Below are 8,844 nucleotides of genomic sequence, written 5' to 3'. Positions count from 1 at the left end.
GTCTTAGACCGTCACGAGACAACACACTGGTTTTAAGCTCATCAGGCAACCAGACTAGTGCATTTCCTTACACTAACAAATACAGCATACCGTACAACCTTGGCTAGCACAGGTCCTGACTTGGACACGAAACATTGAACTTCACACACTTAACAGTGTTCGATGTACAGGTCCTTGATCACATAGGACTACACAGTGTATACAACATGTACACTAATGTTGTTTCTATACTCCACATGAAAAAAAAACAATTCTATTAGCTAACACACAAACAACACATGTTACTATGGGACAATAGGCTTGTGGTAGGCCCTTAGTTGGGTTAGGTTATACCTGCCTATGATTTTGTTGGTGGCAGGGCCTGCAAACTCATAGCAGTTGTTGTGAATTCTGTTTATGACCACATAGGGTTCCTTGAACAGCAAGAACAACTTCTTGGTAACATGGTCCCACTTCTTGCTCCCGCTTGCACTCCTGCATAACACTAGGTCTCCTATACTGAACTGCTTGATTTTAGAAGCACTCTTCCTTCTTTGCATTGCTTGCGCCTCAGACTGTAGGCGGTCGTTGATCAACTGTTATACCTCACTACCTGTGGGTAGTTCTGCCTGATCAGTTTCCATGTCAAATTTGGGCATATAGAGCGGGTCGATCGCCACCGATCTATCCAGACACAGAGATTCATAAGGGGTGACATGTAGGCTCTGGATAGCGGGTATGAGTTCGGGGCGATGCAAACCTGACCCGTTCTAGTTTAACGCTCTATCCTGGTTGTTCTGGCTGCACTGCTGGGCAGCTGAACCTGCTGGGTTAGGCCCTGTCCAATTACTTGGACCATTAGCAGCCCTGTTTACTGCTGCATGAAACTCTGCAGCAACAGGATTCACTTGCGCATTGTGCTGGAAGTAGCCCTGTTGAGGTTGGGAATTGTCTTGCGATGAGAATGAGGGTGGTGGGTATGGAAAATGATTTTGGATGCCGCCAGATGAGCCGGTGTGATACTGTGGTCTGCAGCTTCTCTCTGGACTGGCAGGGGTCTTACGGTGTGACGGGCGGAAGTCAGGTTTCCCACTAGCGTAGTCAGAATAAAACCGCTTCTGGTCCTGGTGACGGTAGTCAGCCTCACCATCTGACTCGGCGTAGCGCTGCGGGTAGGTGAACTTCCTGGGTGGCCATTCAGTTGATGTCTTCCCCTGGAACTGGCTGTTGGGGTCCTCCTCACCGTCGCTGCAGGTCTGCTTGCTAGACCACCAGGTGGTCTTGTGGTAGGGCTTGTTACGGTTGCTTTTGCGGTTGTACTTGCCCTTGTGCTTTTTCCCTTGCTGCCCTTGGCTGAGGTACTCGTCATTTTTACCTGAACTCTCCCATGTCAGGGTGTGCACATTTGCCTGGCGATCGTCCTTGGGCCGATTTTGCCAGTAATTGTGCACTGGCACATTTTTACTGGGAGGCTGCTGAGGTGTTCGTTCAGTCTCATCCTTAGCTCCTTGCCCTCGCTGCAGCTTCTGCAGCTTGTCTACTGCCAGAACATGATCTCGCAATTCGGTGACATCTTTGTATGTGTGTCCCGACATCTGGATCTGGTAGGCGAGTGGGAGCTGTGTCAACATGGTTGCTATGAACTCATCATCTGACATGGTTATATCTAAGTACCGGGTACGCTCATACATAGCTGAAATGTGAGCTTCCAGGCTACTCCCCTTGCGACAGTCAAACCGGTCCGTGTGCAATTGAGCCCTCAAATTGCCTTGCACTTTTAAGTTCCAGAACTGTGCTCTGAACTTTTCTCTGAACTGTTCGTAGGAGGTGACATGTAGGCTCTGGAGCTCCCACCAGAAAAAAGCAGTGCTTTTGAGTGCTACATTCAGGCACTTCAATTTTTCACTGTCACTTAATGAGAAAGTCTTTGCGTATTCCTCAAATTTATTGAGGAATCTGACTGGGTTCTCCAATGACTTGCCAGAGAACATGGGCATGGACTCGGCCCAATGTTTGGCTAGATGATGCAATAATGCGGCCTGGTCAAAATGTGGGGTGCTGCACGATGGGGTAGGATGAGGTGGTGTGACAAGTGATGAGATAGCTGGGGGTGGTGATAAGTCTTGGCTGGCTATCACTGCAGGCTGCAGGCTGGGTAGCTCGGTCATGGAGGTGTTTGTTGTCGTCATCCTGCTGTGCAGCTCTTCCACTCGCTGTTGGACTTGTTGCTTTATAGCGCTGGCACATGCCTGTGCAGCTTGTTCGGCGGCTGCTCTTGATCCTGACTCAACAGTTTCAATTCTTGCCTGTAGAGTGACTGTGGTTTCTTCAATGTGTTCGAGCCTCTGGTGGATCACTTGCGACTGTCCCTGTCCCTCCATCCGTACTTGGTCCAAAAATCTAATCAGAGACGTGGTGTGGGATTCCAAGTTTTCCACCCTTTCCTGCTGTGTTTGCATTTGTCTGGCCAGCTGTCCCACTGACTGAGATTGCTCTTGCAGTCTGGCATCCAATCGTACCTCCAGGTCACTGAGGCCTGTTTGCAGCTGGCGATCTAAGCTCTCTATCCTTATATTCAGCTCACTCTTTAACTCGCAGAGGTTAGCATCCAGTTGCCCTGTGACTGCATCAATCTTTTCACTCAGTCTAGTCATGTTCTGGGCGTTGGTGTCCATCTTGCTTTTCATACGTTACAACATCAGCAAGATGCTGGTTAAATCAGCCGATGGTATGTCACCTGTAGGAGTGGTGGGGGCAGACATGTCCGATTCCTCTGCTGGTGCCTTTCCCTCTCCAGTAGCAGCTGCAGGTGTGGCTGCTGCTGTCCCACCTTCCCTGTTGGTTTCACAACTCTCTGGCGTGTTGTGTTCAGTGAGCACCAGTATACCTTCAGGTATGGCTGCATAGGACTGTGTGTTCTGTCCATGCTGTACATCCAGTAGATGTTGGTACACCTGCTCGTACTTTTCTTGTTGGCTGGCCTGTGCTGTGTTCGTATGTTCCTGGACTGGCACAGGTGCTGCAGTCTCGCCCATATTACTGCTGGTCTCAGACCGGTTCCTCAACTCATACACCTTGTTGAATGACATTTTGGAGTACAACAGTAGAGAAGTCGTTTCCCTGGTACCAACACGTAGAATGCACACTTACTCTTGTAGTGGCTATGTTCGGCACTATTTCTTCGGAGCCACCACGTTGCGGGCGCCACTTCCCCTCTCTGGGCAGTCCCCTCCTCCTATGTATATTTTGATTTGTTTTCTGAGCTCGGAACTTAACCTTATACTCCAGCTTACAGAATTAATACTTAAGTATGGTGGGTGATACCACAGAGGTGAAGAAAATGTTTAATCTGTGGTGTTGATGACTCGTTGAAACATTTAAAACTAATTTTTACAAAAACCCTTGAACACAAGATACATTAAAATAAATGAGCCAACAACAAATGACTCATATTGCAGATAAGCTGTAGGGGATGTGGTCAGTATGCTATGGCACCCTAGACTATGGTATGCTTGTAGGAATGAAGTTAGAAAAGGAAATAACAAGAGGATTATGATGAGAGAAACAAAAATATTTAATGGTGGAAGATTTATTATTTAAAATTAGGAGCAGTCTGAATGAAAATATAGTTGTGAAGGTGGAAATGGTATATAAAATGACTGTAAACAGGAGGCAAAACACAGCAAACACTTTCACTAACGACAAAACACTGACACATAAAACCAAACACTGCTTACTGAGAACCTTGAAAATCTTATTTAAACAGTATTAAGATTAATAAACATAAAAATCTTACAATAAGTTTACAATTCTCTTTGGTGTATGACGTAGTTGAGGATTAGTAGAAAATTTATTATATTTTATAGGCTTTATTTCTGAGCAAAAAAAAATATTATAATTATTTTGAATATTTAAAATTTACATGTGATCAATCCCTTCTGGAGTCTAATTGTAGCTAAACTCATTGGGAGTTACGGAGGCACAGATAAATTACAAATGTTTGTAGTTTAACTTCAAAGAGATAGTTTTAACGAAAACAGAAAATAATAGTTACTTAAGGCACACGGCATTACTCAGTAGAAGCAATTTTAAATCGATCTGAAGGACCTCTGAGTGTTCGGAAAACGTACTTCTCTTTAAAAACAGCCAAAAATATTTGATCTTCGTTACAAAATATGTTTAAAGGTTACAAGGTTTACATGATGGTACAGTTCAAGAATTAATGCGGGCGTAAAATCACTTTTAGTATAAGCCCCTTGCTTAATACAATGGTGACGCTATTTGCTTATGGCGTACCTTTAATAGTAGTGAAACTCAAGTCAATTTGCATCTAAAATGATTTTCTTAGTACCAGAACAACTTTACTCACTTTCGATGTCTGGATCGAGATGCACAATTTTACATTACACCATATAAGCAACAATACACGATAACCATATTTTTTAGATTTTAAAACACCAAGGCGTTAGGCCTCAGCCTATACGTGGTAACGCCAGAAAAAAAACTTATTTCTTAATTTTTAATCTACTTCCTGTTCCGGTGCTGCCGAATCCCGTGAAGACCCTGTCTGGGAAATCCAGAGCAGCATCTCATGGCCTTCGGTCACAACAATAGTGTTAAATCACAGGTAAGTAATAGCTCGAAAAACAATAAGATTTCAAATAAAAAATGTGAACAGGATGAAACATACATGAAAAATCAGTAGGACTTCCAACAATGCATATGAAAATAAGTTCATAATGATATGGTTCAAAATACTTATTATAAGTTCTTGTTTTCAGGTTAGACCTATAGTGTTTTTCAAGTTGAGGTAAATCAACAATAGCGTGCTCGTAAAAATACATTGACACGAGAGAAGGTTAATTCAAACAATAGGAAAGTATATAAATAATACTGAAAATACATTTAAATAAGCATTTAATGTCTTTACGGACACTTTGTGGTAGTACAGATACGGAGAAAACCATCAAAATATTAACAAGAATAATCGGGAGCACACGAAGAAAACCATCTTAATATTTACAAGAATAATTGGAAGAAACGGAGAAAACCGTCACACGTTTTACTTAATAACAGAAAAAAATATAAATGAAAACAAAAAATTACAAAATTACAAAAAACAGCTTCTGACAGCTTGTGAACTTCTCCGTTTTCGAGAAAGAATAGAGTTCTAGTACAAGCCACTTCATTTTATGATATTGATAAGTGTTAAGGCTGCAGAAATGAAAGTGTAGATTTAACGAGAGCTTTAAATAAAGAGTGGATTATTTATTTAAGTTTCCTACTATGAGGAAACTAAGTTCAAATTGTATGTTTCATTAGTTTCAAAAACAATGGTCATTCTGATGTTATGAGGTCGAAGTATCACAGCGATAGCATCATAGTACTGAAAATTGTAGCGAAAATCCGGGAATTTCTTTATGAAGCTGGTATAAATTTATACTGATTTATACTGAATTTTATATCCGCTGGAGCGAAAGATAATTTAAATTTCATGTGAGATGTCACATAATTATTTTTATTTTATTTAGACAAATATGGCAATGGTCAATACTTTGATAGAGTGTTTTCTATCAGGCGGTGTGATATCAATTTTCCAATATGGCAAGGATGTCCACTATCGGCCTCGGGCCTATTTAAATGAGTTCGCAGGCTAGTTTGTTAGCGGCTGTAATTGAATGCCTTAGGCGAAAGGGTGTCCATTACAAAATCTTTGATTCCAAAGGGCATCTGTTATTTATAGCACAGGCTTCGAACAAGGCTTTGATTTGGTTTTCTCTTATAAAGTTTGGTTTTATATACTGTAGTATTTTAAAATAACGAACTTTCAATTTTAATAGATTTTGCTACTCATAAGCTTGACGAATACAAACCGAGATAAAAGCATCTATTACATTTTGTTTTAATTTATAAAAAAAAATGTAGCATCTCCATTATGTAAAGAAATGATAGGGTTTTTTTAACGTCATCATGACAGAATGAAAGAATTTCCTATGTTAATTTCTTCTTCTTCTTCTACTTCGAACATACTTAAAGATTTTTTTTTTATGTGTGACATCTTATCTCTTGGTATATGGCTACCGGTGGGAGAAATTTTGTGAATGCGACGAAAGTAAAGGAACGGAAATGTGTAACAGGAAATATGGAGAAGCGCACGCCATTAAATTTTATTTAGAGATGTCAATAGTACCAACTTGTTAAACAGAATTATTTTTATTTAATAAGGGGAAATACTTTTACTGTTTTGCTCTAAAATTAATAGTTAAAAAGTTACATCGGTTTTAAGAATTCAAGATTACTCCTCTTATGTGTAACAGAAGCAAAAATTATATAAGTAAATTCAAGAATATCAACCTACTAATGGATCACTTAAGTGCAATGTAAGTACTAATTTTTAACAACCAATAGTACAGGAATGCGGGTTAGACGGGGCAGTGGGGAAATATGGGGTAGTGGCTCTTCCAGACCTGTCAGCCATTGCTATCAAACGGAGACAGTTGGAAGTAAATAAAAGGAACTTTAGAAAACAGTACGAAAACCGGAACCATTTTTCCATCAGTTGTTCATTACTTAATATAAAAGTTTGCATTATTGACCAACATTGATGTATTTTTCAGCACTTTACGATAATCCACCGGTAAGTTGAATTTATATATCACAATAAATTTTAGCATGCCATCAATATTGTTCCTTTCAAAGATAGAAATTGAGTTTTTATTATAATTTTACCGTGTATTTGTATTATTGTATGTCGTTATAACCTATAAGGCGTGGTTTGATGCAAGACGGGGAAGAATGGCCGGGGTAAGATGGGGAGGTACACTGTCTTGCCACAGTATTTTCCCCTATTTATAAAAATTGTTTTTTTAAGAATAAAAATCGATCTATAAGGGATGTGAATTTTTAAATTTAAATAAATGGCTTTGTTTATATACGGGGAATTTGCAATGTAAAATATTTATTTTGTTTTATTTGTTTCAGGAATGGTTCAGAGTTATAAGCAGACCAGTAAAACAACCTGGTTAGATGTTAATGAAATACTGTACATAATTTTAATATAGAGAGACCAAAAGTAGGTGCAGATCGATCGGTCGGTTATTTCAGAAGGAATTATGATATATCGTTTCATAAACCCGAAACTACATAAATAGCTCGTGCTACAGCATTCAACTAGGAAATTGTTTTGCAATTTTATAAGATACTGGGAGAACTTTACGACAGCTACAGCGTCACCACAGACAGGATTTATACCTACGATGAGTCTGTCGTTTCAGCCGTCCCCAAATCGATTACTAAAATTATTGCTGCTAGAGGAAAATAAGGGTTGGAACGTTGACTTCAGCTGGCAAATGGAAGACAATTTACCTTGAATCATGCATGAATGCTGCTGGCACACACATGCCTCCTATGCTTGTATACCCTTAACAAATGATGGAGTATGAACTGTTAAACAGTGGCTCTCCTGGAACGTGGGCACAGTAGCTAAACTTTTGTTTGAATACAAAAAAGATTTTTTCGAGTGGTTGTCTAAGATGTTTGTGTAGTAAGCAGGTGCATCAAAAGAACACCCATCTCTTCTCCTGTTGGATGGGCATCCCATGCATATTAAAATTTTAAAAATTCTCGATAAAGCCAGAAAAAAAGGGTGGTTATAATGTGCTTTCCGCCTAATTGCACACACAGGCTACAACCCCTTGAAGTTGGAGTTATGAAACCTCTAAGCACATATTATCACCAAGAGACAACTAATTGGTTAAGATCGCAACCAGGAAAGGTGGTTATCATGGTTCAGTTTTGAGGCCGGGTCCCATCAGAGTCCCAACTCCCACTGAAAGCATTAACTCTTGTTACCTTCCACAAGGTAAACACTTGCTTAGATGGGGCCTAACCTCATATTAAATTCAAAAACAAAATCAAAGAGACAAAACCTATGCTGAAAAATATAAGGTGGCAGAACATTGACCAAACACATAAAATTAGTTCCAAAGTTTATTGTTAATCTTTAACATAAATCATAAATATCTTCCAGTCCAAACAAATATTATAATTTTCACACAATAAATACTATATTAAACTTTATATTTTTCTTTCGTATAAGCTCTAGGCTAGAAAAGCCAGCATTTATAAGCTAAATTTAAATGCTTACTATCTTTACCAATATTTTAAAGAAAATACTAACCAACTCATAAGGCAAGGTCTTTGGAGCGGTAAATCAAGTTATTGATAGCAATATGGCCGCAAAATAAGAAAATGCACAGGAGGTGCAGAAAATGGAACGAGTGCCAAATCCACACTATGAACACCTAAACAAAAAAAACTGCTAACATTGAAGATTAAACATGTGCATCATATTCACAAAAACACAAGTCCAACAGATACTACACACAATATGAAAGTTATTATCATCACCAAAAATTCAAACTCTACTGGCCATTTCAAAACAGATAATTACAACCCTACCAATACTTAGCTCTCCAAAACACCTTTCCTGCTGTCGATCTCTCTCTCTCTCTCTCATGCCTCATGATGTTGGTGGTGATGGTCCTGCTGCTCCATCCCTAACTGGTCAAAACCCCGATTAACCCATTTTATCTCCCCCCTTCCCTCCTATTGCCCCTCCAATTCTCTGGTTTAATTTAATTATAGAGATGATTCTAAAATGTTCTAGAAGGATCTTCACACCAGTTCACATAATCTATATATATATATATAACCGTTTTCCGGGATTTATTCTTTTTCTTCTTGCTAAATCCGGAGTTGGTAACAGTGAATTCGATGTTGTGTTGGAATGAAGTCTCCACTTTTGTCTATGGTTTTTGTGTGAAAGTGCACTGTCTTTGCCGCACACAGCCGTAGCTTATCTAT

The sequence above is a fragment of the Bacillus rossius genome, chromosome 1, assembly GCF_032445375.1.
Source record: "Bacillus rossius redtenbacheri isolate Brsri chromosome 1, Brsri_v3, whole genome shotgun sequence".
Taxonomy (NCBI): domain Eukaryota; kingdom Metazoa; phylum Arthropoda; class Insecta; order Phasmatodea; family Bacillidae; genus Bacillus; species Bacillus rossius.
The sequence above is the reverse complement of the archived record's forward strand: the minus strand, read 5'-3'. Positions refer to the sequence as shown.